Source organism: Dasypus novemcinctus, chromosome 13 (assembly GCF_030445035.2).
Source record: "Dasypus novemcinctus isolate mDasNov1 chromosome 13, mDasNov1.1.hap2, whole genome shotgun sequence".
In the NCBI taxonomy this organism is placed as follows: domain Eukaryota; kingdom Metazoa; phylum Chordata; class Mammalia; order Cingulata; family Dasypodidae; genus Dasypus; species Dasypus novemcinctus.
In genome coordinates this window covers 95,684,636-95,692,163 of record NC_080685.1, presented here as the reverse complement: position 1 = coordinate 95,692,163, position 7,528 = coordinate 95,684,636, and the positions used below count along the sequence as shown (strand labels likewise).

The window sequence follows — 7,528 nt, the reverse complement described above, 5'->3', positions numbered from 1 at the left end:
TGAATCTTGAAGGTTCTTTCCACCGACCTGCCTTGTGTGGCTCAGCCCGAGTTGGGCTCTGTGCTCACATTCTTTGCTGACAAACTGGCTCCAGATTCCTTTTCTAACAGTATTTTCCTCTACTCTTGAGGACTAACTCTTGAGCTGGGCTGCTCTCCTCCCCGTTCCCAGAACACGAGCCCCTCCCCGCATCTCCCCAGCTCTGCTTATGCACAATAACCTCTGTCAAAGGAAAAACACTCGCACTAGACCGTGTGAAACAGACCAGGATGACTTTAGTCATGATGATAGGGGAGAGAGGGTAGATCCCTCCTCTAAGGAGGGCAGGGCTGGTTGACTTTTACAGCTAGGGCAAAGGCAACGGGAAAGTACTGGCGGGTCATCTGGTAGACGAGCTCTGAGACGAGGCTCAGGGAAGACGGTAACTTGGAAGAGCTGGCATCTGAAGTAGTTTTTTTCCCTTTTTTTCACTGTTTTCTGCAGTCTGAGTTGTTTTTCTTTGCAGCCCCTCAGCTACAAGATTAATTTCAAGGTAGTCAGGGTAGGAGAGGGTGCTGGGCTCGAGGAGCAAGGCCCATATCTTGGTCCAGAAAAAAGAAACCAGTCTTGGTCACCTCTGTTCTTTTTTTCTTTCTGTTCACCTTTCACCCATCCTTGAAGCTGAGATGAAATCCCACTCTGCTCACAAAGCCTTCATGAACCTACCCATCCTGGAGTCCAAGAGAGCTTAATCCCCTCTGCTTGTGAGTAAACACATGCCATTAGCTGTTTTCCATGGTCATATTTCCATCTTCACAATATTCTAACCCCTTCAGGATGGGGATGGAGACTTAGGAACCTTCTTGCACTTTACTGTACTCAGCACAAGAGCATTGCAATGGTAAGCACTTAATGAAGAGTTAACCAAAAGGCTCTAGTTAGTGCAGCATATGCATTCACTCAGCAACTTTAATTTCAATATCCTCGACTTTCATTTGCATAAAAGAAAATGGGCTTTGTTATGTGGTCAGTGGTATTTACCTGTGAAAATACTACAAATCTGAGAAATATCCATCCTGCTTTGGGTGGAAAAGGTCTATAGTAAAGTATTACAGCGATTAGGCCAAAAGCAAAGCAAAGAAACGAAGATCTATAAGCCATATCTACTGTCATGTGTATAAAATATTTAGTGTCATCTTTGTCACGTGTTATGAGGTAGGTAATAATATGGTCAAATTCCCAGTGTTAAATACCCCAAGGACTAAAGAACTTATGAAGGAAATGAATAATTTGTTAATGCTTTGGAAATGAAGGCTTTAGGCGAGCAGAGCGGTGTTCCCTCTTCTTAATAAATGTAGATGGATGTGTTTCATGATCATTTAATATGCCTGGAATAAACTCCCACTTTGCATCTGGCAAGTTTCTCCCTTTGTATTTACTAGATTTGTTTCTCTAGACTCTTTCATTTCCAAAAACCTCTGAGAACCACCAAAGTACAACTTCAAGGCAACCCATGCCTAGTTACTAAGTTCTGAGAATAAACAGAATACAGGGGCAGAAAGAGCATCAGGAAATTGAGGCCCAGAAAAGTCCATGCAATTGATGGTGGGATTAGGGCTAAAACTTTCTTTTTAAGATGCTAAGTACAAATGTAAGTGAAGTGAATTTTTTTTTTAAGATTTATTTATTTATTCATTTCTCTCCCTTCCCCCCCGCCCCGGTTGTCTGTTCTCTGTGTCTTATTTGCTGTGTCTTCTTTGTCCGCTTCTGTTGTTGTCAGTGGCACGGGAATCTGTGTTTCTTTTTGTTGTGTCATCTTGTTGTGTCAGTTCTCTCCGTGTGTGTGGCGCCATTCCTGGGCAGGCTGTACTTTCTTTTGCGCTGGGCGGCTCTCCTTACGGGGCACACTCCTTGCGCGTGGGGCTCCCCTACGCGGGGGAATCCCCTGCGTGGCAGGGCACTCCTTGCGCGCATCAGCACTGCACATGGGCCAGCTCCACACGGGTCAAGGAGGCCCAGGGTTTGAACTGCGGACCTCCCATGTGGTAGACAGACACCCTAACCACTGGGCCAAGTCCGCTGCCAGTGAAGTGACTTTTGTCAATTACCTTGGTTAACATGTATGAGTTATTTCTGAAAAAGAAAAAAGAAAAAACGTTTTTAGTTTCGAATTCTAGGCTCCTAAACAACAAAAATCAAAAAAGTCTCCATCTTCCTATTTGTTAACTGCAGAATGGTTAGATTTCCAATGGCAGCCGCTTACCTATTGGGTTGTGAGGCTTTTCGGGGGAAAGCATTTCTGCTCACTTGAGGCACTGCGGTCAATTGGGCTTACAGGTCCGTGTGTCCCGGGTGTCAGGGACATTGGAAGCAGGCCTCGCGACCGTCCAAAGCAGTTGTCTGGGTTGTTTTGGCATGGACTCGAGCCACAACCCCCAGTGTTTGAAACACACACACAAAAGGAAGAACTCATCATCTTCAGTACATTTTGCTCTGCCAGAGCACACCACGCAGCCAGGCGATTCTCCTATTGGTTGTCGTGCCAAGCTACCAGAGCGGGCAATGCCGCAGGTATACTGTCCAGATCTCCAAACGAAAGCAGTAGGCCTACTAAACAAGGGTTGTTTAGACAGTATTTATATATATGGTTTATAATCACTGACAAGTCCTGCAGGTTAACTGGTCCATAACAATAACTTCAGCCTTGATACAGATAGGACTAAAGAACTGAAAGCCCCTGTTCTAGAAATGGAGCCAGGGGTTCTGGCCTTAAAACGACCCACTTTTTCTGATGGTTCGATAAAATATGTATAAGAATCACTTACCGGAAAAGGTACAAAAATATCAGCTATATTAATGACTTGGCACGTGCCCCAATAAATTCCCACCGTGTGGGGATCTCTGGTGCAACCTGAAATAGAGACATTGCCTGGACAAGGCTTCTCAGCTCCCCACTGGAATCTGGGCTTTGGGCGCACGTGAACATCCCAGAGGACAGGGCCACGTGGGACACTCAGGGTGTGCTCTGAGCCCGTGTAAGCAAACGGCTGTAGGTTGAGCACTGCATCACACAGCATCACAGGCAGGGGAGACCCAGTTCTCCTTATGATGTGGACAAGGCAGCTGCAATGGGCTCTGCTTCATCTAGAAGGAAGAGAGATGTGGGCAAATGAACCAGATGCCCTGCTGGGCCTGGCTCATGCTTTCCAGGCTAATAACTGTACCGGCTGTAAAAAGTCCGGAATTAGTCATATGTCCTCTGTGGGGAGGAACCAGCACAGACTGGAGACTTGAGCAGTTGGTGGATGTTCCCTCCTCTCTTGGTGGAAGTAGGAATATGGGGAGAGGAATGTGGAATCTCCTTCCAACTGATTATGTTGTTTCTGTTTTTAAAACAAAGAAAATAAACTTTGCTTCAATATTTCAGAGTTCTAAACCCAGGTCAATTATTGATAAAAACTGTTGAGAAGATGATAGAGTAAATAATTACTGCTTATCTCAACCTGGAATTTTGGGTGCCTCGCCCTCTGAGGTGAAGGTAGAGTGGGAAGTGTGGTATTTGGAGGAGGTCACCATTGTTTATTGGCTGGTAACCACCTCTTTGAGTCTGCTTCTTCACCTCTACTTGGAGATCATAAAGTCTACCCTAAAGAAGGTAAACAGCACATAGTAGACACTCAAAAAATGGTATTATTAACTGCTCCTGATTTTTCCATGGGTATGGATACTCAGAGAATGAAACATAGTCACTGGAGAAGAGAAAAACTATGGCTAACGAATAAACTGTTTCCCTCTATCCAAGTGTAAAAATAAAAGAGTCTTGGGAAGCAGATGTGGCTCAAGTGATAGGGCCTCCACCTACCATATGGGAGGACCTGGGTTCAATCCCTGGGGCCTCCTGGTGAAAAAGAGGAAGAGAAAATGTGCCTGCATGGTGAGCCAGTGCCCTCATGGTGAGGCACGTGCCCGTGTGGTGAGCAAAGTGCCCACGCAGTGAACCAAGTGCCCGCACCGCGAGCCAAGTGCCCATGTGGTGAGCTGAGTGCCTGTGCGGTGAGTCACGTGCCTGCGTGGCAAGCTGAATGCCCATGTGAGTGCCAGTGAGCCAGTGCCCGTGCAAGTAAGTCACACAGCAAGATGATGACGTAACAAAAGAAAGACAAGGGGGAGAGTTAAGGTGAAGATCAGCAGGGACCAGGAACTAAGGTGGTAAAATTAACAGAGAACCTCTCTCCACATCAGAGGTCCCCATGTTCAAATCCCAGTGAATCCTAGAGGAGAAAGATGAGAAGTGAAGACAAAAAGAGAAACAGATACAGAAGATAACACAGTGAATGGACACAAACAGCAAAAACAGCAGGGCAGGGGAGGGGAAGGGGAAGAGAAAAAAACATTTCCAAAAAGAAAATGTAGAGTCTTAATAAGGAGCAAAAGACAAATAGCTCATTTAAAAAACAGGCAAAGGATTTGAATAGACATTTCTCCAAAGATAGACAAATGGCCAATAAGTGCATAAAAAGATGCTCAACATCATTAGCCATTTGGGAATTGCAAATCAAAACCACAATGAGACAAGAATGTGGAGAAAGTGCAACTCTCACACATTGCTGCTGGGAATGAAAAATGCGGCAACCACCATGGAAAACAGCTTGGTTCTTCCTCAAAAAAAAGAAAGAATTACCATAGGGCCTGGCAATTCCACTCTTAGGTATATACCCCAAAGAACAGAAAGAAAAGGCTCGGACACTTGTACACCAATGTTCACAACAGCGTTATTCACAATAGTCAAAAGATAGAAATAACTCAATTGTCCATTGACATAAGAATTGATAAATATAATGGAATGCTATTCAGCCATAAAAAGGAATGAAGTTCTGATGCATGCTACAACATGGGTGAACCTTGCAGACATTATGCTAAGTGAAATATGCTAGACACAAAAGGAAAAATATTGCACGATTCCACGAATGTGAAATATGTAGAATAAGCAAATTCATAGAGATAGAAAGTAGATTAGCATTTAGCAGGGGCTGGGAGCAGTTGTTGCTTAATGGGTAAAGAGATTCTGCTTGGAGTGATGAAAAAGTTTTCATCGTGGAAGGTAGTGATGGCATTACAACATTGAAAAAGTAATTGATGTCATTGAATTGCATACTTCGAAATGATTAAAATTACAAATTTTATGTTTTATATATACGTTACCACAATTTTTTTTAAAAATGCCTTTTATTAAGCATTATCTAAACACACATGAACGTGTAAGAAAGCTACTGCCATTTATTTAGTATCCATTGTTTACCAGGCACTTTGGTATACAGTCTATATACCTTCTACCGGGTAGCTGACACATAGGCAGCACTCAGTAAATGTTTGTTGATGAGATGAATAAAAGATCCTCAAAACAACAGGAAAGTAGGCACTGTTACCCCTATCTATGAGGGGAAAAAGTTAGCTCTGCAGAGTAACCTGGCCAAGTCACCCCGCTGCCAGGTGTTAGAGCTAGGCATGGAAACCAGCCCTGATGACGGCAGAAACCTGCAGCACTGTTTGCACTACTGCACGACGTGCCCACAGCTTGCATGCTCACACACACCAGGCTGCTCAACACAACCCTCCTGACCTACGCATGTCTCTTTTATGAATCTCTGCTGGTAGTGCTGCTATCGTATGCTAGCTTTTTAAAAATCACTGTCAAATTCAGGGAGATAGATAACTACATAGATAGGGATTTCATGAGGGATTAATTAATAAATATGAAAGTTAATGTCGGGAAGCGGATTTGGCCCAGTGGTTAGGGTGTCCACCTACCACAGGGGAGGTCCAAGCTTCAAACCCAGGGCCTCCTGACCCGTGTGGAGCTGGCCCACGTGCAGTACTGATGCGCACAAGGAGTGCTGTGCCACACAGGGGTGTCCCCTGCATAGGGGAGCCCCATGTGCAAGGAGTGCGCCCCGTAATGAGAGCTGCCCAGTGCGAAAAAATTGCAGCCTGCCCAGGAGTGGCGCTGCACACACGGAGAGCTGACACAACAAGATGACGCAACCAAAAGAGACACAGATTCCAGGTGCAGCTGACAAGAATACAAGCAGACACAGAAGAACACAGCGAATGGACACAGAGAGCAGACAACAGGGTGGGGGGGGGGCAGGGAAGGGGAGAGAAATGAATAAAATAAAATAAAATAAGTTAATGTCATTCATAGGGTCTATATATACTGAGTAAATAGTTATTGTATGAGGCTCAATGAAAATATAAAAATCACCTGCATGTGTTGCACCTTAGCAGGGAAAATGAAATGACTACATGGATATTTATGATACAAGATGGAAATACATAAACGCTGTATAATAGATGTAGAAAACGTGCCCAAGAGTTCAGAGAACAGAGAGATTGAAGACCTGCTAGCCAGGAAGATAAGGTCAGCTTCGTGAAGAAAGTTCACAGGTGAAATGGGGCTGGAGGAAGGGGTACAAGTAGGATGTGTGGATTTAGGAAGAGGGGAAGGGGACTCCCAGGGAGGCAAATCGCATAAGCGAAGAGCAGCAGTGGGTGTGTACAGGAAACTGCCTTTTCCGTTTGGCTACAGACATGAAGGAAAATGGGGGATTTAGATTAGGAAGATAAATTTGGGACAGATAGTGGGGTGAAGGGAAAGAGGCTGGCATTTTATATAGCTAAGAAATTTAAAGTTTATGGTGGGCAACTGGTGAAGGGTTTTTAAAAATGGGAGGGATCTGATCCCATGCTGTCTTAGGACATAACTCCAAAAGCAGTGTGTAAATGGGTCAATCTAGGGAGGGGCCTGTGGCCAGGGTGGCCAATATTGAGGTTCATCAAGATTTGAGGCAGGAGGAAGAGGAAAGGAATGGTGGGGCCAAATGATCAGAAATGTTGTCAGTAAGGGACTGTGACAGAGGGCGGCGGCATGGTGAAGATGGCAGAACACTGGGCGCTAGCCTCTGAACTGCCTACCCATGACTCAGGGGAAGGGAACAGAATTCCTGGGAACACACCACGATAGGTCAGCTCTGCCAGCTAATGACAACCCAATAAGGCAGACTCTATTATCCCATTTTGCAATCAGGGAAATTTGACTCAGAGTAATTTGGTCAAGGTCACGCCCTAGATCTCCATGGGCTTTAGTTTCCTCATCTATAAAAGGAGAGTGATGGGCTAGGTCTTGGGTCCCTTTCAGCTCTTACATCAGATGAATCTGTAACTCTTGACCCTGAGGAAGATACAGAAGTAGAATCAGCAAACCTGATAACTAACTAGGTGTTGGGTGAAAGGGGAGGGATGGTGGTGGGAGGAGGAAGTGTCCTCTTAAAAGGAAACACCTTTCCAGCCCTGGGTGATTGGGTAGATGGTGAGATCAGTAACAGAAACTGGAGCCACAGAGAAGGAGCAGAGGTCAGTTTGGAACTAGCTGAGTCTGAAGTGCTGACAGGACCTGCAGCTGTGGATGTACTCATGGGAGATCACACAAACACACGCACCTGTTCAGAGATTCCTTCTTTTACTGTCTGCCCTTCCTTTATCTCTTTGTACT

The 7,528-nt window shown here is 45.0% G+C and overlaps 1 protein-coding gene across 2 annotated transcripts in view; it reads right to left on the bottom strand.

The window, feature by feature from the left end:
• Positions 1 to 1,644: 1,644 nt before the first annotated feature.
• UTP25 (UTP25 small subunit processome component) overlaps positions 1,645 to 7,528 on the bottom strand; it is a 74,543-nt gene continuing 68,659 nt past the window's right edge. For both annotated transcript variants that reach the window (XR_011645562.1, XR_002793763.3), the window contains 2 exons: positions 2,243 to 3,123; positions 1,645 to 2,112 (listed from right to left, as the gene is read on the bottom strand). The gene's annotated coding sequence lies outside the window, so the exon portion shown is untranslated. The remainder of the gene's footprint in view (positions 2,113 to 2,242; positions 3,124 to 7,528) is intronic.